General features: G+C 39.0%; 1 protein-coding gene and 1 long non-coding RNA gene across 3 annotated transcripts in view; one reads left to right on the top strand and one right to left on the bottom strand.

The window, feature by feature from the left end:
• The window catches only part of ap3b1a (adaptor related protein complex 3 subunit beta 1a), a 762,544-nt gene that overhangs the window by 236,702 nt on the left and 501,149 nt on the right, over positions 1-24,693 (bottom strand). The gene's annotated exons all lie outside the window — the stretch shown is intronic.
• The window catches only part of LOC147831764 (uncharacterized), a 25,706-nt gene extending 1,013 nt beyond the window's left edge, over positions 1-24,693 (top strand). Inside the window, exons 2-3 of the long non-coding RNA XR_015519985.1 lie at positions 8,455-8,566; positions 23,331-24,693. This is a non-coding gene — a long non-coding RNA (uncharacterized LOC147831764). The remainder of the gene's footprint in view (positions 1-8,454; positions 8,567-23,330) is intronic.

The raw sequence follows: 24,693 nt of genomic DNA, 5'->3' as shown, positions 1-24,693 counted from the left end.
CAACACAATCCTTAATTTTTTGGAGGGACAACTTAATTGTTTAAATCCACTTAAATTGATAAAAATAATTAGGTTACCTGAATCAGTTTGTGTTACAGTTGTGTTGTACTGAATGAATTTTTACAGTATATGTAACTAGTTAAACTTGAAATTAAATATAAAATGTGAAAATATAATAGCATCATGAATAATAATTTACAATAACTATAATAAAAAAATACTAGGACGGTGAACAAAAGCTACTACTGCTGATAAAATACCAATAATGCAACAAAATGCCTTTAAACTAAAGTAAAAAAAAAACTATAAACATGACAATATTAAATTGTCAAACACAAATGTATGTGTGTTTGTGTGTGTGTATATACATATGAACATACACACACACACACACACACACACACACACACATATATATATATATATATATATATATATATATATATATATATATATATATATATATATATATATATATATATATATATAAGGTATGTATGTGTTAGATTTTATTTTAATAGAATATGGTTAAAATAGTTTCAATACTATAAATCTAAAATTAATGTGCTTTAGCTCAAAGCACAAGGCTTTTACTGCAGTGGAAGGAATGAACTGATGTCAAATACAGAACAAGGCAGTGAGTCACTGAGGTACGATTGGGTGCTTGAGGAAAATAAAATAGCAATTTTGCCATTTACACACTTACAAGTGGTGCTAAATGGCACTAAAAGTGGTTCCTTATCTCGTAATCATAGTAAAACCACTTTAAGTGCCCCATAGTATCTATATCATTAAAGATGATGCTATGTAGCACCTGAACCACCTCAAAGAACCATTACTGGTGTTATATACAGTGACTAAAACTAAAATGGCCATAGTGTATGTGTGTGAATGTGTATGGAGGTTTTCCAGTACTGGGATGCAGCTGGAAGGGCACCCTCTTTGTAAAACATATGCTGCATAAGTTGGTGGTTTATTCCTCTGTGGCAACCCCTGATGAATAAAGGGACCAAAGCCAAAGGAAAATGAATGAATGACTGAATATACTGTGGTACGGAAAGTATTCAGACTCCCTTACATTTTTCGCTTTTTGTTATATTGCAGCCATTTGCTAAAATCATTCAAGTTCATTTTTTCCACAATGTACACACAGCACCCCATATTGACAGAAAAACACAGAATTGTTGACATTATTGCAGATTTATTAAAAAAGAAAAGCTGAAATATCACATGGTCCTAATGATTTAAATGATTAGCAAATGGCTGCAATAAAACAAAGAGTGAAAATTTTAAGGGGGTCTAAATACTTTCCGTACCCACTCACTATACAGTAGCACTTATATTGGTTCTTCAATGATAATAAACCAAGGAACCATTTAGTGGAGTTAAGTAGCATCCTATCACAAAGAACTGCTGAAGAACCTATTGTTGTGTGTACTCATGTGCTTTTATAATATTAATTGCTTTTATTGTTTGTTTCTTTATGGAAAAACACTCACATCAGCATTTAACAACAAAAATGTGAGTAAATAATGATTTTTTATTTCTTCCTGTGGGCAAGCTAACCTTTTAACCCTCATTTATTATAATATAATGGGGCAGCTGAACTTTTCACTTGCATATTAATATGACTGTCCACTAATTGTCTACGACTGGTGTTATTTTCTCACACCGAACAGTGAAACGAGTGTGTCAGGTGAGCTGAACAGCAGTGTTTCACCTCGCTAAAACAAATTCACTCCACTTAACCCTGTTTGCTCTCAGCTTAAAGGTCTCCGAGAATTAAGAGTCGGCGAACGTCACCTCGGGTCAAAAACCTCAATCAGTTTATAGTCTCAAATGGCAAAACGTGTGCATTTAAGCATGTGGCCATTATAATTAGCTGAGTTTAGTTACATTAAGGTTCTAGGATCAGATTAAAATCCATGCGTTTTTCATGTCCCTTGTTTCATGACCATTTTAACACAAAAGAAACACCCCTTTTGTGTTAAAATGCTGATGGCTGTGCTTCAGTTTGATGCTCATTCAGAAACATGCCTTTATCTGTGACGTCAGGAGATTGTGGAAAACTTCAGGTGACTCATTTTTGCTGTACTTCAGTAAGTGCTCTTGTTAAATGGAAGAGGATGTTTCAAGTTGTAAGAGTTGCAGTGGGCTTTTATAGTATCCACCTTTTTTCCGTCCGTACATGACTGTGTTTTAAATTATGGGTTGCACTTCCGGTTTTAAAAGGACTGAACTACACACACACACACACACACACACACACACACACACACACACACTATGATGACATAATAGGTCTAAATACATTTTTAATGTAACTGTGTTTTACACATTTGGAATAGCTTAGGTTACACCCCCTAAACAAGGGGTGTTCGTAATCAGTCCTGGAGGGCCAGTGTCCTGCATATTTTAGTTCCAACCCCAATTAAACACACCTGTACCAGCTAACCAAGGTCTTTTTAGATATACAAGGAACTTCCAGGGAGGTGTGTTAAAGGAAGTTGGAGCTAAACTTTGCAGGACACCGGCCCTCCAGGACCAAGTTTGGACACCCCTGCCCTAAACTGTTCTGAAATGCAGTTATGCACGTCAGATACTGCATACATATATAATAATAAATAACTAAATATCAGACCTTCTGTTCTCTTCTTTTTAAAGAATACATAAAGTGAACTGCTTTCTTAGACATTTGAAAACAGCGTGGTGCTGTACTTCAATACTGAGTTCTGATTGGTCAATAATCGTTTATAAGTCATAAATAACCATAAATAGAGAATTTTAATATTTACTTTCCATGATAAGTTAATTTAAAGAGGATGGGAAGGGGGAATGGTGGTTTTACAAAGGGGGTGGTTTTTGTCATTTTTTTTCCCTAAGGGGTATGCCATCCCCGATCCCCCCTCAATTTGAGCACAGCAAATAGGCTACATAAAGTCAAAACTGAGAGAGAGGGGTATGTTTGGCTGTGTGGTTTATGATTATCCGACATGAAAACACCTTATAATATGACAGTATCTCATGCATATCTGTGACCCAAGCCCTTTTGTTTCAGTCTTATCTCATGAGAAAACGTTAGTATTTTATGATTTGTCAGTTTAGGCTAATTCGTACGTTCAGTTCGTACGTTGGATTCGTACGCTCAAGTTCAGTCGTACGGAAGTGTATGACTTTAAAAAAGGAGGCGTGGCACCCAACCCCGCTCCTAAACCCAACCATCATTGGGCGATGCTCAAATCATACTAAATTGCACAAATTTGATCATATAAATTCGTACGAATCGGCCACTAAATCAAAAAGTTACGAATTGCCGTGAGATTGCGTTGTCTGTTCATTGTGAATATTAATTGTATGTTTAGTCTAATTAATATGACGTAAAGTTTAATCCTGTCTTATGTTAACTGCTTAAAATGACTAAAGTACAAATAAAATCAAAACTAACCATATTTGTTAGCTGTCATTGCTAGATTTGTGGTGAACATCATCTGTGTGTGTCATGAAGAAAAAAAAATTGCTTGCCCTTCTAATCTAAAATTAAAATCTGACAATGAACTTCCTGTTTGTTTTCAGTTAAATTGTCAGATTACATCTGTCTGAGGTATTGGGTGTGGCTAATATACTTAACCACGCCCCTCCAACTGTCAGTGTTGACAACAAACAGGAATGGTAAAGAGGAGATGTCTGTTAGGTTGTAAAAACTCTCCTGAAACACTTTTCTCAATCTTTCTGAATGAAATGTCTACTTTACTACATCCATTTAGCTCACAGTAGAAAATATTTATTTTAAATATTTCTCATAAATATTCTGTTTCTCTAGGAACTGCTTCACAATACATACATAAAAACAGCAACAGCTTTCTGTTCATGTGGACTTTAAAAATAAATTATTACAACTTTAATGTAGTGCTAATTAAAGAATATTCAAATAAGCCACGTCCCGTTGAGTCGCATGAGCTCCTACTTTCTGCGTAGCCTTCACTCGTCAATCAAATATAGCAAACAACTTTATATGGAAGCAAATGGGCTATGTTGGATTCATTAAGCCATAGAATATGTTTAAACAAAGTCCCTTTAAGACAAATCGTTTCACTCGGCGGCCATCTTTGAAACACCTCTCTGGCAGTATCTGTCTGAATGAGAAAACATCCAATTCTTCAAAACTACTTGCCAAGCTTGTGATTGAGTTTCATTTTAGAATTCACCAATAAAACTAAACAATAATTGTCTCTTAAGTTTCGTTTCTAAATGTTGGAATCATACAAAATCTGTAGAAACTGGTCCCAGCCCCCCCTGGAGTATCTGTAGCGATCAATGATTGGCTCTTGTACTAGAAGGCAGGCTTTTTGCCCGTTGCACTTTTCTCAATTCAAAACAATACGAGTGACATGTCTTGTTTATTCTTTGGTTTAAACCAGTAAGTGATTCAGAAGAGGAATCATCTACAAGTCGTTGAATCCGAAGGTAATGTAGCCTATTTTTGTGTATCACTTTCTATAACATTGGACAAAACGGTCGACTACAGTATCAAATAGCTAATATGTGTTGTTAATAATGCTAACGTTACACAAACAATGCTTCTATTCACCATTTTAGACTCCTATCTTCTGAAAATCAACCTTAGTCTGTTTTATTTGGTGGAGGGAGAATTGAAGATCTTCAAAACTTTTAATCAATTTAATCAATGAATCGCAAAATGGTTCATTATATTGAAGCAATAGAAATGCTACTCGATGGGGAAGCTTGCGGGGCAAAACCTTGCAAATCCAACACAAGTTCAGTTTTAATAACAATCTACCAAAACCACTGCTCTATTGTAGATTTATTCATTAAAAAAATCAGTCCACAATATGAATAATCTACTGTAGCTTAAATGTTTAGTTGAAAACAGAAAAATCTTCTAAATGCAAATAAAGGGATCATCTTGACTTGTACAGTTAAATATGATGTTTCTTCAGATTATCTAATACCATTAAATATGATGACATTACACTGTAGGGGTGCTTTTATTTGTTTTGGTAATTAGGCCAATGAAACTATTAACTACAGCTCTTAATGTCTCATAAAAAACATTTCTTTAAAAAAAAAAAGATGTGAAATATAGAACCGGCTTAATGAAGCATAACTGAAATCATATGACTCTGAGAGATCAAGCACTCCAGATCACTCTTTTCTATCACTAAAATTAAGGATTTGAAGCTTCACAAGTTAGCTATTAAAAGCACCAAACACTACTTTATTTGTTCTATGAAAGTCCTTTTTATTTTTTCTGTCATTAAAATACAAGTAAATGTTAATATTTTAGTGTTTTTTAAAAACTATATGGTTTTTACAGTTTTTCCTGTTAGAACTGAAACATGAGGGGTGACACGGTGGCTCAGTGGTCAGCACTGTCACCTCACAGCAAGATGGTTGCTAGTTCAAGTCCCGGCTGGGCCAGTTGGTATGTGAGGAGTTTGCATCTTCTCTCCGTGTTCATGTGGGTTTCTTCCAGGTGCTCCGGTTTTCCCCTTGATCCAAATACATGCACTATAGGTAGATTAGATGAACGAAATTGGCCGTAATGTGAGATTGTATGAGTGTTTCCCAGTACTGGGTTATGACTGGAAGGGCATCTGCTGCGTATTGCGGAATAGTTGGCAGTTTATTCCATTGTGGTAACTTCTGATAATCTGAGACTAAGCCGAAGGAGAATGTATGAATAAATTAACTAAAACACGAAAGAACACAGAGTTTTATGCCAGTCGGCATTCCACAGTCCAATGACATGAGCAATTAATTGGGTAAGCAAAATTGGTTGTAGTGTGTATGGGTGTTTTCAAGTTCTCGGTTGCAGCTGGAAGGGTATCCGCTAGGTAAAACAAAAACCGGAATAGTTGGTGGTTCATTCTGCTTTGGCGACCCCTGATCAAATGGGGGCCTAACCCAAAAAAATCAGCCCATATAAATTGTTTGCCTTTAAAAATTTCTTAAATCAAATGACTCTTTTCTTTCAGTGTACAGCACTACTTTTGATTTCATCAAGGATTTCATGACATAATTTAGTAATTCCATTCATTCATTCATTTTCTTGTCGGCTTAGTCCCTTTATTAATCCGGGGTCGCCACAGCGGAATGAACCGCCAACTAATCCAGCAAGTTTTTACACAGCGGATGCCCTTTCAACCGCAACCCATCTCTGGGAAAGTAATTCCATTCATGTTTTTCGCATTGTAAATATAATAGTGTCTTACCACTGTCTGTGGCACACTGCCATTTTAAAAAGGTATTTCACCTAAAACTCACGACTCTGCCATGATTTATTTACCTTTACTTGTTCCAAACCATTCATTTTCTTTTCAGCTTAGTCCCTTTATTAATCAGGGTTCACCACAGCAGAATGAACCTCCAATTTATCCAGCATATGTTTTACGCAGCAGATGCCTTTCCAGCTGCAACCCGTACTGGGAAACACCCATACACTCTTGCATTCACACACATGTATTATGGCCAATTTACCTTAATTAGTTCACCTATGTCTTTGGACTATGGGGAAAACTGGAGCACACAGAGGAAACCCACGCTAACACAGAGAGAACATGCAAACTCCACACATAAATGCCAATTAACCCAGCCGGGGCTCAAACCAGCAACTGTCTTGCTGTTAGGCGATCATGCTACCCACTGTGCCACCATGATGCCCTGTTCCAAACCACTTTGTTTTTTTTTTTGTTTTTTTGTTTTTGTTTTTTTTTTGTTTTTTGAGACTTTACACAAAAGAAAATAGTTAAAAGAATGTTGAAAACCCATAATATATGAAATCCATAGTAGGGAAAACAAATATATGGATGTCAGTCACTAAAAAAATACTGGATTCCACACAATTCATTCAAGTTGTCCCAATTAAAATCAATTAAGATTACCTAATTCGTTTTACAATTGTAAGTAGATTGAACATGAAACATTTAAGTTGTCCCTAAAATGCTATAATAAAAGAGAAGTAGTTTGAACAAATGGTGCAGAGGGTAGCGCTGTCGCCTCACAGCAAGAAGGTCGCTGGTTTGAGTCCCGGCTGAGCTACTTGGCGTTTCTGTGTATAGTTTGCATGTTCTCCCTGTGTTCGTGTGGGTTTCCTCCAGGTGCTCCGGTTTCCCCCACAGTCCAAAGACATGTGATGCAGGTGAATTGGGTAAGCTAAATTGTCCGTAATGTATGTTCTGGTCCTCCAAATTGGGGGGTTGAGCGTTGGGCTAACAACCCACCTCATCAAAACTAGATATTATGAAACACCAATATGGTGCAGCTAAATATAATACTTCGATATAAATGGCCGGGCTGCATGGTGACAGTGGCAGTGGGTAGCATGTTCGCCTCACAGCAAGAAGGTCGCTGACTCGAGCCTCGGCTGGGTCAGTTGTCTTTTCTGTGTGGAGTCTGCATGTTCTCCCTATGCTGGTGTGGATTTCTTCCGTGTGCTCCGGTTTCTCCCACAAGTCCAAAGACATGTAGTGTAGGTGAATTGGGTATGCTAAATTGTCCATAGTGTATGTGTGTGAATGAGAGTGCATGGATGTTTCCCAATGATGGGTTGCAGCTGGAAGAGCAACCTCTGTGTTAAACATATGTTGGATAAGTTGATGGTTCATTCCGCTGTGGCGACCCCAGATTGATTAAAGAACGAAGCCGAAAAGAAAATTAATTAATGAATAAATGAGTATAAATGGCTTTGGGAGTAAGTTTGAACAAGCAGCAAAAGTCATCCTTTGAGTGATGGTTACAGGTTTCCAGCATTCTTCAAAATATCTTCTTTTGTGCTCAAAAGAATAAAAAAAAATTAAAACAGGTTTGAAACAAGTTAATAAGTAAAAGTTGGCAGAATTTAAAGTTTTCGATGAACTATCCCGGGCGTCGTGGTGGCTCAGTGGTTAGCACTGTCACCTCACAGCAAAAAGATTGCTGGTTCAAGTCCCGGCTGAGCCAGTTGGCATTTCTCTGTGGAGTTTGCATGTTCTCCCTGGGTACTTGTGGGTTTCCTCTGGGTGCTCCGGTTTCCCCCACAGTCCAAACACATGCGATATAGGTGATTTGAATCAACTAAATTGGCCGTAGTGTACGTGTGTGAATGAGTGTATGGGTGTTTCCCAGTACTGGGTTGCAGCTAGAAGGGCATTCATTGCGTAAAAAAACCATTACTGGATAGCATATGCTGGCAGTTCATTCCCCAGTGGTGACCTCTGAAATAGAGACTAAGCCAAAGGAAAATGAATGAATGAACTATCCCTTTTAGAAAATGTATGCTCAGTGTTAATTAACATTAATAAAGCATTAAATATTTGTTCACTTGGCGTTCTGCATGATATAAACCATGCCACGTGTGCCTGCTGTGGTTTTTCAGCATCTGCCTATCACACGGCAATGAAAGCAAGCTCCTGCTGTTAGTGTTTCTCCTCACCCAGTGTGTGCTATCATCTTCAGGGAGCTGCAGACGTTCCTTCCCATCAAACACCCTGTTCTGGCATTTGAAGCCCGGCTCTTGCGCAGGTGTCCACTTCTATCAGAGTCTTACCTGCCCCGGGTGAACAGAAAGGTCAGTTGTCTTTCTCACACTGGAGTCAGGGGACATTTGCCTCTTGTGAACTATATATATGGCGGGTGCAGCTTCTGACTCCTGGCACATTGTGAATGGGGGTTTTCAGAATGGCGCACTACACATGCATATGTATGTGATGATGAACCGGGGGAGATGTTTTTGTTGAATGGTCTGCATGCAAGAGAGAACGCTCATTTTCTGTGTTATGAATGAAGTGGAGGAAGTGGTGTGTTTGGTGATAAGGCATCACATCTTTAGGTGGTATTATCTATTATATGGCTGTCTGGAATACTTGATTCTGATTGGTCAGTCGAAGTTACAGTTAAAGTCAGAATTATTAGTCCTCACGAATAATTAACCCCCTGTATATTTCTCCCCCGATTTCTGTTTGATAGAAAGTAGATTTTTTTAACTAATTTCTAAACAATACTTTTAATAACTCATTTCTAATAACTGATTTTTTTATCTTACCGTGATGACAGAACATAATGATTTACTAGATATTTTTCAAGATAGTATTCTGCTTAGAGCGACATTTAATGACTTAACGAGATTAATTAGGCAGGTTAGGGTAATTAGGCAAGTTATTGTATGATGGTTTGTTCTGTAAAATAATTAAAAACTGCTTTTATTCCATCCAAAATAAAAAAATAAGACATTTAAGAAAAAATATTATAGGAAATATTGTGGAAAAATTCCTTGCTCTGTTAAACATCATTCGGTGTGGCAACCCCTGATAAATAAGGGACTAAGCTAAAGGAAAAATAATGAATAACAATAATCATAATGATACGATAATTTTAAAAAACACACATTCGGGGCTATTACAGCAATACAGAAAAATATATACTGTTAACAATTAGTTTGCCAGTAACTTGTAAATCAGTTACAGTAAAAATACTGTATGTACATTTACAGCACCATTTTTCTTGCTGTAATGCATTTACAGTATTAAATATCTCTACTGTAAAATATACAGTCATTTTCACAATGCAACTTTAAAATACAGTAACATACTGCATAACTCTACGACAGTAAAACACAGTTCATATTACAGTTAAATACTCTGTAATTTACAGAGTCATTAACAGTGTAAATACAAATATGCAAAAGGTACAGCAGGTAAATAATTAAATAAATACATAAATGAATGAATAATTAAATAAATAAATGAATACATAAATGAATGAATAAATGGAGGAATAAACAAATGAATGAATAAATAAACAAATGAATGAATAAATAAACAAATGAATGAATAAATAAATGAATGAATGAATGAAAAAATAAAGAAAGACAGAATAAAAACTTATATAAAAATGCATATTTTCTCTGTGCACTCTATTCTCATATTTTCTCTGTGCACGCTAAGTCAGGGGTGAGGAAAATAGGTCAGGTATGTTTTTTTTCTCTCTCTCTTAATATTGTCAAATTCTTTATTATTTCAGAAGAAGATATTTTGAAGAAAGCTGGAAACCTGTAACCACTGACTTCCATAATAGTAAAAATAAATACTATAAAAGTCAATAGCTATGTTTCCACTGAACAGTTTTTTGAATGTGCGCTTAAAGAAGAACGGTTGATGGAAATGCCAAGATGTGCATAAATTTTGAAAATGCACATAAAATTATATGCGCATAACTGAATAGGATAAAGTTTTTCTTCCATAAGAAAAGGTTACTTCAACAAATTTACATATTTACTGTTGATATTTTGCGCCAGTTAATCAGGAAGTGACAATTTTGTTCTCTTTGACTAATTAAATAGAAACGCTGCTTTATTCGCACATCTTTTATTCGAGATTCCAGCCTGATCTTACGAGAAAGGGTAAGAATGTGGCTAATTCGTACAAGTTCAGTCGTATGAATATTTACGATTTTTAAAAAGGAGGTGTGGCACCCAGCCCCGCCCCTAAACCCAACCGTCATTGGGTAATGAGTGAATCGTACTAAATTAAACGAATTAGATTGCACAAATTCATACGAATTAGCCACTATATCAAAAAGTTACAAATTGCGTTGGATATTCCAGTTTTGCATATAAATTTTATTATTTTAGGATGAAAACAGCTATTGATTACAGGTTTCCAACATTTTTCAAAATATCTTCTTTTGTGTTAAACAGAATTGAATTGGAAGAATGAGTAAATCATGGCAGAATTACATTTTTGGGTGCACTACCCCTTCAAACTTAACTCCAGAATTCTCTGAAATCTAAAACACTTTGCTCTGTGTTTGCTCATTATTTTACAACCCACTATATGCCGTGCGATGTGTGATTATTGGAATCCGACACAAATTTCCTTGCTACAGTTTCCCGCTAACTGTGGTTTGTCCCCTTTGCTCCGTTTATTTTATTCCTGCATCCATGCAGTGGAGAGTGCAGCGGGAGAGAAGAAAGAATGACGCACTTTGGCAGATAGGAGGCCACTGTTATAGCGTTAATCTTCAGTTGCTCCGAGGATATCATTCACACACACACACACACACACACACACACTTGCACACAAGAAAAAAAAAGGTGCATTTACTTGTCTGAATAGGAATGTGTTTCCATTGGCCCTCGATTCGGTGTGCGCAGTTCAAGATGTTGAAATCACAGAGTTACTAGCGACTGGAGAGTCTCTTGTGTGTTTCTGCGGCCTCTAGAATGACTTATTGACATTTCAGAAGGATTTATGAAAGCTTTCGGGTTCAATATGAGTTAAGCTCGGTGACATGAGGCTGTCAGATCACAGATAATCAGTTCATTTTCTGTCAGTTCACGTAAAGGAACAAAAATGTGTTTGCAGTAAAACATTTGCAGCTCAAAGCAGGATTTCAAAGCAGAAGTGTGCATTTATATTCATTAATTTACTAAAAAAAATGCTGAATTACATGGTATTTAGTTTGTAAAGCAAGAAGGTCGCTGGTTCGAGTCCTAGTTGGGATTTCTGTGTGGAGTTTGCATGTTCCTTCTGTGTTGCCGTGGGTTTCCTCAGGATGCTCTGGTTTCCCCCACAGTCCAAAGACATGCTCTATAGGTGAATTGAATAAACTAAATTGGCCGTAATGTACGTGTGTGTAGGTGAGTGTGTATGGGTGTTTCTTAGTACTGGGTTGCAAGTAAAACCCAGGTAGCAAAGAATTCTGGCCCAGATTTGGCATAAGGCTGGCACAGCAGGCATTCTTCCTGCACTGGCATATACAGCATGTGGGCCAAACATGACCTGGGTTTAGCAGAGGTGGCACAAAAGATTTAAAATATAGTATTTGGCCCAGATGTTAAACATTGATATGTGGGCCATTGGAGTTTGGCCTGTCTTGACCCACATTTAAAATACATTAAAATAATTTTTGGGTGAAGAAACAAAACCTACTAATCAGGTCGCTTTGAGGAAAATATAGTGTTACTAAAGCGCAAAGCTTCATGGGTTTATAAATTTCATTGCAATCGTGACACATCAACCTATCTGGCCCTAGTTATGAGTCATTAACTTGGCTTAGACTTGACCCAGATATGGTCCATGTTTGGTCATTGTCTTGAAGCCAGACTTGGTCAAGTCATGTACTGTAATTTACTGTAGCATGTGGGCCAAGCAAAACCTGATTGTGTGGGCCAGAGAAATTTTGCTATGTGGGAAGGGCATCTGCTGTGTAAAACATATGCTGGATAAGTTGGTGGTTCATTGCACTGTGGCACCCCTAATGAATAAAGGGTCTAAGCTGAATGAGTGAATGCTGTTTCTTTGCCATTTTTTGTGGTATTTGATTTGAGTGAAATCTCAATATCAAAAAGAAATAATGTATAATAATAAGATAATAAATAGTTTTTTATCATTGCAATGATTCTAAAATAGAGCATTGCTTATACACAAATCATTTTTGCGCTTTGCTCTTAATAAAGTTTCTGGCTTATAAAGTATGAAACATCATAAAACAAAGTAAACAATGACGATGTTTCTACTATGTATGGCAATGCTTTCAAAACGTATCACTTTTATGTATGAAATCATACACTACCTGACTAAAGTCTTGCTGTCTATCTAAATTTTAAGAACAACAAATAATAACTTTACTTCTAGTTGATCATTTGGTATCAGAAGTGGCAATATGAAAGGTAAAGTCCTCTAGACTACGCTTATTTTACCAAAATAAAATATGATCCTACCTTGATTTTTAATTATTTAATTTGGACAGTAAGGTCTGACTTTGCTTAGATAAAACTCTTGTCACAGAAATAATGAACAGTATAGAATAAAAAGTCATGGTGCAGTGGAAAAAGAATTAATATTGTGGATAACTCCCATGAGCTTGGAGGACTGCATCCATACATCTCTGCAATGACTCAAATCACCTATAAATAAAGTCATCTGGAATGTCAAAGAAAGCGTTCTTGCAGGACTCCCAGAGTTCATCAAGATTCTTTGGATTTATCTTCAATGCCTCCTTCATCTTACCCCAGACATGCTCAATAATGTTCATGTTTGGTGACTGGGTTGGCCAATCCTGGAGCACCTTCTTTGCTTTCATGAACTTTGATGTGGACGCTGAAGAATTTGCCCTCTCCTGTGGTTTGTAATGTAATGAGCAGCACAAATGTCTTGATACCTCAGGCTGTTGATGTTGCCATCCACTCTGCAGATCTCTCACACACCCCCATACTGAATGTAACCCCAAACCATGACTTTTCCTTCACTAAACTTGACTGATTTCTGTGAGAATCTTGAGTCCATGCTGGTTCCAGTAGGGGGGGGGGTGGCCAACCCTGTTCCTGGAGAGCCACCTCCCTGCGGAAAAATCCAGCTTATGCCGGTTGGCTGGTTTTAGCTGGTTTACCAGCCTGGTTTTAGAGGGGTTTTGGCCATTTCCAGGCTGGATTCCAGCCATTTCCAGCCTGGTCTTAGCTGTTCAGGCTGGGAGATAACCAGCTTAAACCAGCTTGACCAGCCTAGCCAAGCTGGGAGTTCAGCCAAAACCAGCTATATGTCCAGCTTAAACCAGGCTGGTCAAGCTGGATTTGGCTGATAATTTTCCAGCCTGACCAGCTAAGACCAGGCTGGAAATGGCTGGAAACCAGCCTGGAAGTGGCCAAAACCCCTCTAAAACCAGCCTGGTCGACCAGCTAAAACAGCCAACCAGCCTAGGCTCGTTTAAGCTGGATTTTTCAACAGGGCTTCCTGCAGATTTCAGTTGCAACCCATATCAAACACACCTGCCTGTAATTATCATGTGGTGTTCAGGTCCTAATTAATTGGTTCAGGTGTGTTCGATATGGGTAGCAACTGAAATCTGCAGGAAGGTGGCTCTCCAGGAACAGGGTTTGCAGTAGGTCTTCTGAAGTATTTGTGATGAGTGAGATGCAGATCAACAGATGATTCATCAGAAAAATCATTTGTTGGTCCTACAACTGGGAAGGACAACAAGACTTTTGTCAGGTAGTGTAGCCCTCTGTTGCAAATGCACCATTATAAACTCACTTTTAGGTTTTACAACCTGAAGATTGAGTCCAAGTTATCTGGCAGTAATCTAGCAGAGATATTTTGATGGAATTAGAGACCACAAAACACTTCTTGCAAAAAGCTGTATTACAGGCATCCATTTATTAGGAAAAACAGAATGAAGAAGTAATAGACCCATCAAATACAGTCACACATGTAAAACACATGGAGGGTTTGGCTCCAGCATCCTCTCTGTTAGGATAAATATGATGGATGTGTTTATGAGATGTTCTTGAATGGTATGATAATGGCAGAAAAATATAACCATGTGTTCATTAGGACGCAACAGATGAGAACTTAGGAGGGTTATTATGCTGATAGGAAACATAAACTGCTCTCGTTTTATTGAAGCACTGTATTTACTCCTACATTTATTCTCCTTCGGCTTAGTCCCTTTATTAATCTGGGGTCGCCACTCATACCTGCCAAGTATCCCGTTTTTTCCCGGGAGTCTCCCATATTTCAGACCCATCTCCTGTTTTGTTCTGTCTCCCGGAAAACTCCTGGAATTTCATTTATTTGTATGCACTGCCTGTGTTGTTTTCGAGCCTGAATAAATTATGCAAATCAAGTAATGGTTAATTTTGGCTAATTTTGCATCCCACAATTCCAGATGGACAGGTTATTTTTTTATTCTTCTCTGCTTTACAAAAATAAATTTATCATTTACTCTCACAAAAAATAAAGTTCCAGATGGGAATTTTCAGTGATGCTGGAAATGATCCATTTTGGTTCGTCAAATAAACCTTCAGAGAATATTTCTTTAAATACCTTTACTAAATGTGAAGAACATTTTAAAGGCACTGTACAGGGTAGGTTTTGCATCTCCAAGATAATTCTTCTAATATTTTTCAAAACAAAAACTTGAATGTTTTTATGTGTATTAGGGTCGATCATTCATTCATTTCTTGTCGCCTTAGTCCCTTTATTAATCCGGGGTCGCCACAGCAGAATGAACCACCAACTTATCCAGCACATTTTTACGCAGCAGATCCCATTCCAGCCGCAACCCATCTCTGGGAAACATCCACACACACACACTCATACACTACGGACAATTTAGCCTACCCAATTCACCTGTACCGCATGTCTTTGGACTGTGGGGGAAACCGGAGCACCCGGAGGAAACCCACGCGAACGCAGGGAGAACGTGCAAACTCCACACAGAAACACCAACTGAGCTGAGGATCGAACCAGCGACCTTCTTGCTGTAAGGCGACAGCACTACCTACTGCGCCACTGCTTCGCTGTATTAGGGGCATTTTGTCTTGAAAATAGTAACTTAAAAACTCCAGCTACACCTCTTTTTATTGTATAAATAATACAGAATATAGATTTTCTTACAAATCTGTCATACAAATCATACAAAATGTTTTAGAATAGAAATGAATAAACTAAATTAGTGTGTGTTTGTGTGTGTGTGTGTGTGTGTGTGTGTGTGTGTGTGTGTGTGTGTGTGTGAGAGAGTGTATGGGTGTTTCCCAGTACTAGTTTGCAGCTGTTAGGGCATCTGCTGTGTAAAACATATGCTGGAATATTTGGCAGTTCATTCTGCTGTGGCAACCTCTGATAAACCTCTGTCCAGGTGCTAACCTGGATTCTGTGCAAAAAAACATAAAACCACAACTGCCCAGTTCACTGCAGTATTAAATGTGCACCTCAACTCTTTTTTTTTTCCCCACCAAAACTGTTCATCATGAGCTTCACAACATGTGTTTCAACATGGCCGGGCTGCTATGGCCAAACCTTTTGTCACTCGTGGCAATGCAAAACATTGTTTTCAATAGTACCAGCAGTGAAAATCTTGAGCTGTGGACAATGTGAAACATGTATTGTTCTCTGATGAGTCCACCTTTACTGTCTTTCCCACATCTAGGAGAGTTACGGTGTGGAGATGCCCCGAAGAAGCGTCCCACTCAAACTGCTGCATTCCCAGAGTGAAAAATTCCATCATAAATATGCTTTTATGCCACTGAAAGCTTTCATGGATTTTGCCTTGAAACAGAAGTTAAGGGTGTTTTCACACCTGCCTAATTTAGTTCAGTTGAATTGCACTGGAGTTCGTTTACCCTCTTGGTGCGGTTCGTTTGGGCTGGTGTGTAGCAATCGCACTCAAGTGCGCACCAAAAGCGGACCAAAAAAGCGCATAGAGACCTCCTTGAAGAGTTGGTGTCAAGCTTTCAAACGAACCCTGAAGCGGATCGTTTGTGGTGAGAACATGATCCGAACTTAAAAAAACACCCAACAGCAATAAGTACTGTGCCAAATATTTGTTGACAAAAAACTATTTTAAACGGACAGAGAGAGAGAGAGGGGAAAACATTACCTGATGGATCATTGGTAATATTTCCGGGAGATGACCATGTCGCAGTTTAGCTCAATTAATTCAAGCTTCCTCTTATAGTCACTTGCAATGCGTCTTCGCTGTTTGCCATGCATTAAAACATTGTTTTCCAGCCGCAGTCATGCTTCATTCTCTAAATGTATAGTTTGTCTAAAGTGATGTATACAAACTATATAATATACTATGACCAGGGATACAATTTGTTTACTTGCTGGAGTTCCATTTTCCTGCATGTTATTTCTGACAAATTGAGGGGCGTAGTTAAGTATGTAAGCCCCGCCAAAGATCACAGAATCACCAAGAGGCGACAATCTAGTGCGATTTGGCGGCCATTTCAGAATGAAAATTCCAATAGAACAACAGCATATCATAAGTCTGTAAAATAAACTAATAAAAGGGCTGATGATTGTGATAGTAAGTGTTGTATTGTCATCTTTTAGGTTGTATCTCAGCTTTAATGCGCTTTTTAAATAAATAAATAAAAAACAAAGCAGCTACTTGCCATTGGGACAGCAATAGGATCCAATGGACAGCTGATCGCTTTCACTCCAAAATGAAGGAATCTGGGGCTGTTGCTGTTGTATTGAGTGTCACCTCTTGGCCATTCTAAGCTCCTTGGCCCCGCCCAATACCTCAGACAGATGAAATCTGATTAAAAATAAACAGTTAGTACCCTACATTTTCAGATTTCAATTAAAGATTACAAAGGCAAACATTTTTTTTCCTTAATTACATGCTGAGAAGTGTTCATCAAAAAAACTATGTGAGCTAACAAAATCAAATGGTTAGTTTTGATTTCTTTTGTACTTTAAGCAAATAAGGACTTACTTTTTTTCTCTTAAAAAACAAAACCAACAAAAAGCGCACTGTTTCTTTAACTGTAGAAATGTGTTGTTATTTCCGAAAAGCATTTCATCACATTGTATCTTGGCAGCGCATAAAGGGCTCAGATGCTCTGTGTGACAGGATTAGTGTTCAATTCTCTCTGAAACGCTCGTCCTGACACATAAAGTGGAGCGTTTGATGAGGGACCGCTGGACGAGGTCACACACCAACTCTTCATGTAATAATGACGAACATGAGCGATTTCTCTACAAGAGGACACACTCAGAACGACGTGTGTGTGTGTGTGTTCTCTGTACATGTGAGAGAACGAAAAGAAAGTATTTGTAAAAGAGGCTCTCAAGCGGAAAGAGAGAAATGTGACCGAACGAGAGGGAGGAAAAAGCCCTGGATTAACAGAGGCCAGTTTTTACATGCTGAAGTAAATAAAGCAGTGCCCTTTGGTAAATGAGGGCTGGATGGCTTTTTATTACTGACAGACGTGGAATTACACATTTTAATGGTTCACTGTGTTTCAGGGACGACGATGGGATGCTGAGAACCACTCGCTTTAATCGAAAGGCTGTCCGTTTGAGACTTTACGTGTTGTAAACATGAACATATTCAGTGTTCTGAAAGCATTTAGCATCGAATTAGTCCTCAAATACTAATGTAACGTTAATATACCATTAGCATAATAACGCAATGTGACGTAAAAGCTGCAGTTCATACATCAGATGCAACTGAAACAAGTCTGTGTGTGTGTGTGTGTGTGTGTGTGTGTGTGTGTGTGTGTGTGTGTGTGTGTGTGTGTGTGTGTGTGTGTGTGTGTGTGTGTGTGTGAGAGAGAGAGAGATGTGTGATGTGTCCAAAGGTGTCAGTGAAGATGTGTAGTCAAAATGCCTGAGGTATACACACACACAGGCCAGTTTCAATTGGATGCCACTGAGAGGACCTGATAAATAAGATACAAAGCAGGACCAATGGAGAATTAAAGCAGAATAGAAAGGTTTAACCATTTTATTAAAAAAAATTGTTTACTTTAAAATGATGAACAATTTATTATTATTTACTCATCCTGGTGTCGCTTTATTGTATGATCTACTTTATTTTTCAAACTACATAATGAGAAATTTTGTGGATGGCAGTGATGAGGAACAAGCATTATGTATTTGAAATAGATGCAAAAATATGAAAATATGATCTCATGGGCCCAGTCCAGAGGTACTGTCCCTGACCTCCATGTGACATTGTACATTGTAGAGACGTCTCAGTACCTCTTGACTGGGCAACTGGGGTTGTGGTTCCCATTTTTAAGAAAAAGGACCAGAGGGTGTGCTTCAACTATAGGGGGATCACACTCCTCAGCCTCCCTGGGAAAGTCTATGCCAGGGTACTGGTTAGGAGGATCCGACAAATGGTTGAACCTAGGATCCAGGAGGAACAATGCGGTTTTCGTCCGGTCCGTGGCACACTGGACCAGCTCTATACCTTCACCCACATGTGTTTTGTGGACTTGGAAAAGGCATTCGATCGTGTCCCTCATGGCATTCTGTGGAGTGTGCTGTGGGAGTATGGGGTCAGAGTCCCTCTGTTAAGGACTGTTTCGTCCCTGTATGAACAGAGTAGGAGTTTGGTAAGCATTGTCAGCAATGAGTCAAACTTGTTTCCAGTGCATGTTGGGCTACGGCAGGGCTGCCCTTTGTCACCAATTCTGTTCATAGTTTTTATGGACAAAATTTCAAAGCGTAGTTTTGGGCTGTAGGGGGCCGCGTTCAGGGACCACAGGATCCCATCTCAGTTATTCGCAGACCATGTTGTTCGGTTGGCTTTATCGAACTTGGACCTTCAGCATGCTCTGGGGCGGTTTGCTGCCGAGTGTGACGCAGCTGGACTGAGAATCAGCACCTCCAAGTCCGAGGCCAAGGTGCTTCACCGGAAAAAGGTGGTTTGCCATCTCCAGGTTGGAGGAAAGTCCTTACCCCAGGTGGAGGAGTTCAAGTATCTCAGGGTTTTGTTCACGAGTAGAGGAGGAAGGAGCATGAGATTGACAGGCATATCGGTGCAGCGACAGCAGTAATGCGGTCAGTGTACCGGTCCGTTGTGGTAAAGAAGGAGCTGAGCCAAAAGGCAAAGCTCTCGATTTACCGGTTAATCTACGTCCCCACTCTCACCTATGATCATATGCTTTGGATTATGACTGAAAGGACAAGATCTCACATACAAGCGGCTGAAATGAGTTTCCTTCACAGGGGGGCAGAGCGCATGATTATAGACAGGATGAGGAGCTCTGTCACGCGGGAAGAGCTTGGAGTAGAGCCGCTGCTCCTTCACATCAAGAGAAGTCAGCTGAGGTGGCTCTGACATCTGTTTTCGATGCCTCCAGGACGCCTACCTAGGTAGGTGTTCCAGGCATATGCAACCGAGAGGAGGCCTCTTGGAGGACTGAGGACATGCTGGCGGGACTATGTCTCTTAGTTGGCCTGGAAACCCCTCGGGATCCCCCTGGAGGAGCTGGATGAAGTGTCTGGGGAGAGGAAAGTCTGGGGTTCTCTCTTAAAACTGCTGCCCCCTTGATCCGGCCTCGGAAAAGCGAATAAAAATGACATGACATGGGCCCAGTTTTTCCGTTGTAATCCAGTGGGATTTTGGATCACGGATTGGATCAAATCTTGGAAATGGGTTTCTCAAAAGTAATAGAGGAATTTTAAATTAAGATCAGACCATGTAATCCAATCTTACTAATGATTTGGATCAAATATGTCTTTTGGGTTATTCAAAACTTTGAACTCTGATGCTGTCACCATCATGCTTCACTGTAGGGATGGTATTGGCCTGGTGATGAGCAGTGCCTGGTTTTCTCCAAGTGTAATGCTTGGCATTCACTCCAAATGGTTCGATTTTAGTCTTATCAGACCAGAGAATTTTGTTTCTTATGGTCTGAGAGTCCTTCAGATGCCTTTTGGCAAATTCCAGGCGGGAAGTGGCTTTATTCTAGCCTCTCTACCATACAGGCCTGATTGGTGGATTGCTGCACAGATGGTTGTCCATCTGTGCTCAGACAGAGTGACCATCGGGTTATTGATCCCCTCCCTGGCTAAAACTTTTCTCCCCCGATCACTCAGCTTAGATGGCCGGCCAGCTCTAGGAAGAGTCCTGGTGGTTCCAATCGTCTTCCACTTACAGATGATGGAGGCCACTGTGCTCACTGGAACTTTCAGAGCAGCAGAAATTTTTCTGTAACCTTCCCCAGCCTTGTGCCTCGAGAAAAACCTGTCTCGGAGGCCTACAGATAATTCCTTTGTCTTCATGCTTGGTTTGTGCTTTAACATGCACTGTCAACCCTGAAACCTTATATAGACAGGTGTATGCCTTTTCAAATCATGTCTAATCAACTGAATTTAACACAGGTGAACTCCAAATAAGCTGCTGAAACATCTCAAGAATGATCAGTGGAAGCAGAATGTAGCTGAACTTAATTTAGATTCCCTGTGTAAAACATATACTGGATAAGTTCATTCCGCTGGTGGTTCATTCCGCTGTGGTGACCCCTGATGAATAAAGGGACTAAGCTGAAGGAAAATAAACGTAAGAGTTTGTTTTAGGACAGCATGAAGGAGTTTTGTGTAACAATATATAATAACAACAATTATGTGTATGCTGAGACAAAGAGATGTGTCTTTAGTCTACTTTGAACTGAACTGAACAGTGAAGGGAAGTCTTTAGGTTTAGGTGTCAGATATGAAAAGCATCCACCACCTTTCGATTTTGATATTCCAAGAATAATCAATTGTCCAGAATTAATGAGTGTAGTGGATTTGAAGGGATGTAATACACCAGCAGCTCGCTCAAATACTGTGGATCTAACCCATTCAGAGCTTTACAGTATGACGTAAGACTCATTGCTGATGTGAACCGTGCAGTCTAATGCACTATATGTCATAGTGACATAAGAAGTCACAATGACTGGTGAAGTCACTCCATGTCAGAAAAACGATTAACTAAGTCTTCACCTGTCCAGTGCCATCAGGTCAATCTGTGTTTAGTTTGGTAGTCTTCATTTGCTTGGAATGACTTTCAGATGATCGTCAGCTATAAGGCGCGTCGATGCTTCACGCAAGCTTGACTTTCTCCATCTGAGCTCTGATTGGTGAATGCACATGAGCGATGCATGCTCTTAGATTCAAAGCATTGATCAGATCTCCTCTGAGATGAGACGGACCCCAACAGACAGAAAACTGCAGTGATTTGTTGACGTGTGCATTGATTTCTCATCAATCGATCTTGACGGCGTGTTTGCGACTGTGCTGTGCTGTGATTACTGAAGTGTCAGTGAATTGCTCCTCGCAGGTAACTGCAGCACAGAGGAGCTCTACAGATGAATGCTTAAAGCTGTGTGTTTTATTGACGCTTGTGTGATTCAATCTGCTTCCAAATAAGTGTGACATCTGAGACCAGAAATGGATTCTTTGAGCACAGTCAGATCGATAATTAGGACGGGGCACAAGTATGTAGGGCTCATTTTGGTGCTTTTTAAACAAATATGACAGCGGATGCACTGTTGACTCATATGTTCACAAATGTCTGATATCTGTGAGGGCCGTGTGGTCGAGTTCCTACTGAACTGTTCCATTAAACACATTACAGCTCTGCAGTGCTCATCTTTATTTATTTATCTCAGCTGGTTTATAGGAGGACTGAAAAATGCAGCCTGATGTCACAATGAAATGCAACTACTTTGGGTCAGAAAAGTGGCTAATTTGTACATTCATTAATTTTCATCCACTTTTCCAAAGCTGGGTCGCGGGGGCAGCTGTCTCAGGAGAAAACCTGAGACTTCCCTCTCCCCTGACACTTCCTCTAGCTCCTTCGAGGGGATCCTGAGGCATTCCCAGCTGAAAAAACGTAGTCCCTCCAGCATATCCTGGGTCTTCCCCGAGGCCTCCTCCTTGTGGGACATGCATGGAACACTTCCCTTGGTAGACGTCCAGGAGGCATCTAAAACAGATGCCTGAGCCACCTCAGACTTCTCTTGAAGTGGAAGAGCAGCAACTCTACTCAGAGTTTCTTCCGGGTGACAGAGCTCCTCACCCTATCTATAATAGTGCGCCATGCCACCCTGAAACTCATTTTGACTGTTTGTATCCGTAACGTCAGTTATTTTATGGTAAATTTTTAAAATGTAGTGTCTTTTATTTTACAGTAAATTTCTGCAATTTAACGTTTGTTGTTTTATAGTAAATTTCTGTAATTTAACATCTGTTATTTAATGTTAAATTTCTGTAATTTAACATCTGTTATTTTATGGTAAATTTCTGTAATTTAATGTCTGTTATTTTATGGTAAATTTCTGCAATTTAACGTCTGTTATTTAATGTAAAATTTCTGCAATTTAACATTTGTTCTTTCATGGTAAATTTCTGTAATTTAGCGTCTGTTATTTTATGGTCAATTTCTGCACTTTAACATCTGTTATTTTATGGTAAATTTCTGCAATTTAAGGTCTGTTATTTTATAGTAAATATTGTAATTTAACATCTGTTATTTGATGGTAAATTTCTGCAATTTAACATCTGTTATTTGATGGTAAATTTCTGCAATTTAACGTCTGTTATTTTATGGTAAATTTCTGTAATTTAACGTCTGTTCTTTTATGGTAAAATTTCTGTGATTTAATGTCTGTTATTTTATGGTAAATTTCTGCAAATTTATGTCTGTTATTTTATGATACATTTCTGTAATTTAATGGCCATTCTTTTACACCAAACTTCTGTTATTTTACTGTCATTATTTTACTTTTTTCCCGGCATCCCAGCATTAAAATAATAGAATTTTTAGTGTACATATATGCATTAACTCCAAACACAAGCTTCAAATAGACTGTCAAAATCAGCAAATAAAAAAAGAATTACAATAATATATTGCAAACTTTATCTGAGCCAAAATCCCTTTGATCCCTATGACGTGTTCATCACAAGCAAACACAAACGAGAAACTTTTCTGTTTCTTACTACATTGTAGTAATGTAAATGTTGCCTAAAACTATTTTAAAGAATTTTAGAGCAAATAAATGCAGCCTTGCTTTCAACAAAACTTGGATGTGTGTTTGTTCACAGAGTCCATAAACCCCGACTGGAAAGAGAAGAGCAAACACCTCCGCGATTGACTTGTATCTGGCGTTTGATACACCGCATTGCGTTCATCAAAAAGGCCATCAACCCCGAGCTTCCCTACAGCGAGTCTGTTCATTCGGCCTGACACAGGTTTGACATCTTACCAACATAAAAACCAACAACATAAACAGCCGAAGGGGGAGAATGATGAAACACCAACAAAAGAAAGAGGAAAATATTAATGAAGCCAGACAGAAAATAAGCCAAAGAACAACCACATGGTATAGCTTCAGAAACACACACTCATACAGATATCTGTGTGTGTGTGTGTGTGTGTGTGTACCGGTTTCTGTGGTACACGCCACGGTACAAGGACAGTTTTTACTATAACGAGTTGGGTATGAACTAGTAGTCTATTATGGCGATTACAAGCAGGGTGCGACTTATAATTTATTCAATTCACCTACACCGCATGTGTTTGGACTGTGGGGGAAACCAGAGCACCTGAAGGAAACCTACACCAACACGGGGAAAACATGCAAACTCCACACAGAAATGCCAACTGGCCCTGCTGGGAATCAAACCAGTGACCTTCATGTTGTGAGGCAACAGTGCTAACCACTGAGCCACTGTGTTGCAGTATACAGTATAAAAATCATTACGCCTATCTTGGGGGTTTTCCTAAGTCCCCATAAGACTTGAAAACCTATGTGTGTGTGTTTGGTGCATGTCTTCTCCATATGTCTAAAAAAGGCTATAATAGGATGTCTAAATGTGGATCCTTCATGATATTCAGGTCTGAATCTGAGTCTCAGCCCTGCGGCTCTTCATCTGCTGCGTCCGTCAGCCTGAGCGTCTCATCAAGCAGAAACATTATGAATGCTGGATCTTCCTTCCTAGACATCCAGGATTTTTTCCTCAAGTCAGTGGCGTCATGCAGCTTTGACAGATGTGTGCTTTAAAAAAAAAGAAAAACCTCAACATAAGTGTAATTTCAGAATTTGTACTTTAAGGGTGTGTTCACACTGGGCAGGTTTGGTTTGATTAAAAAAGAACTCTGCTGTGATGAGTGTGAATAAGTGTGAACGCTGCTATATGAGCCCTGGTGTGCACCAAACATTCAGAGCGAGACAGCTGAAGTCTCCTTCCACTCAAACTCATGCGTAGTTTGACTGAAATATGAAAATTAACATCTAAAAAAAATTAAAAAGTGTGACGTGGTGACACAAGACGTCATTAGACAGGATTATATAAAGAACAGAATGGTCAAAAAGAGCCGTTTTTTCCTTACCATAGTTGTTGTGTTGCTCAATACAGGCATCAAAAATCCATCTTATAGCAGTCTGATATCTATCTATCTATCTAT

Source organism: Danio rerio, chromosome 21, assembly GCF_052040795.2.
Source record: "Danio rerio strain M-AB ecotype USA chromosome 21, GRCz13ab, whole genome shotgun sequence".
NCBI classification, from domain to species: Eukaryota; Metazoa; Chordata; class Actinopteri; order Cypriniformes; family Danionidae; genus Danio; species Danio rerio.
This window is presented reverse-complemented; position numbering and strand designations above follow the sequence as displayed.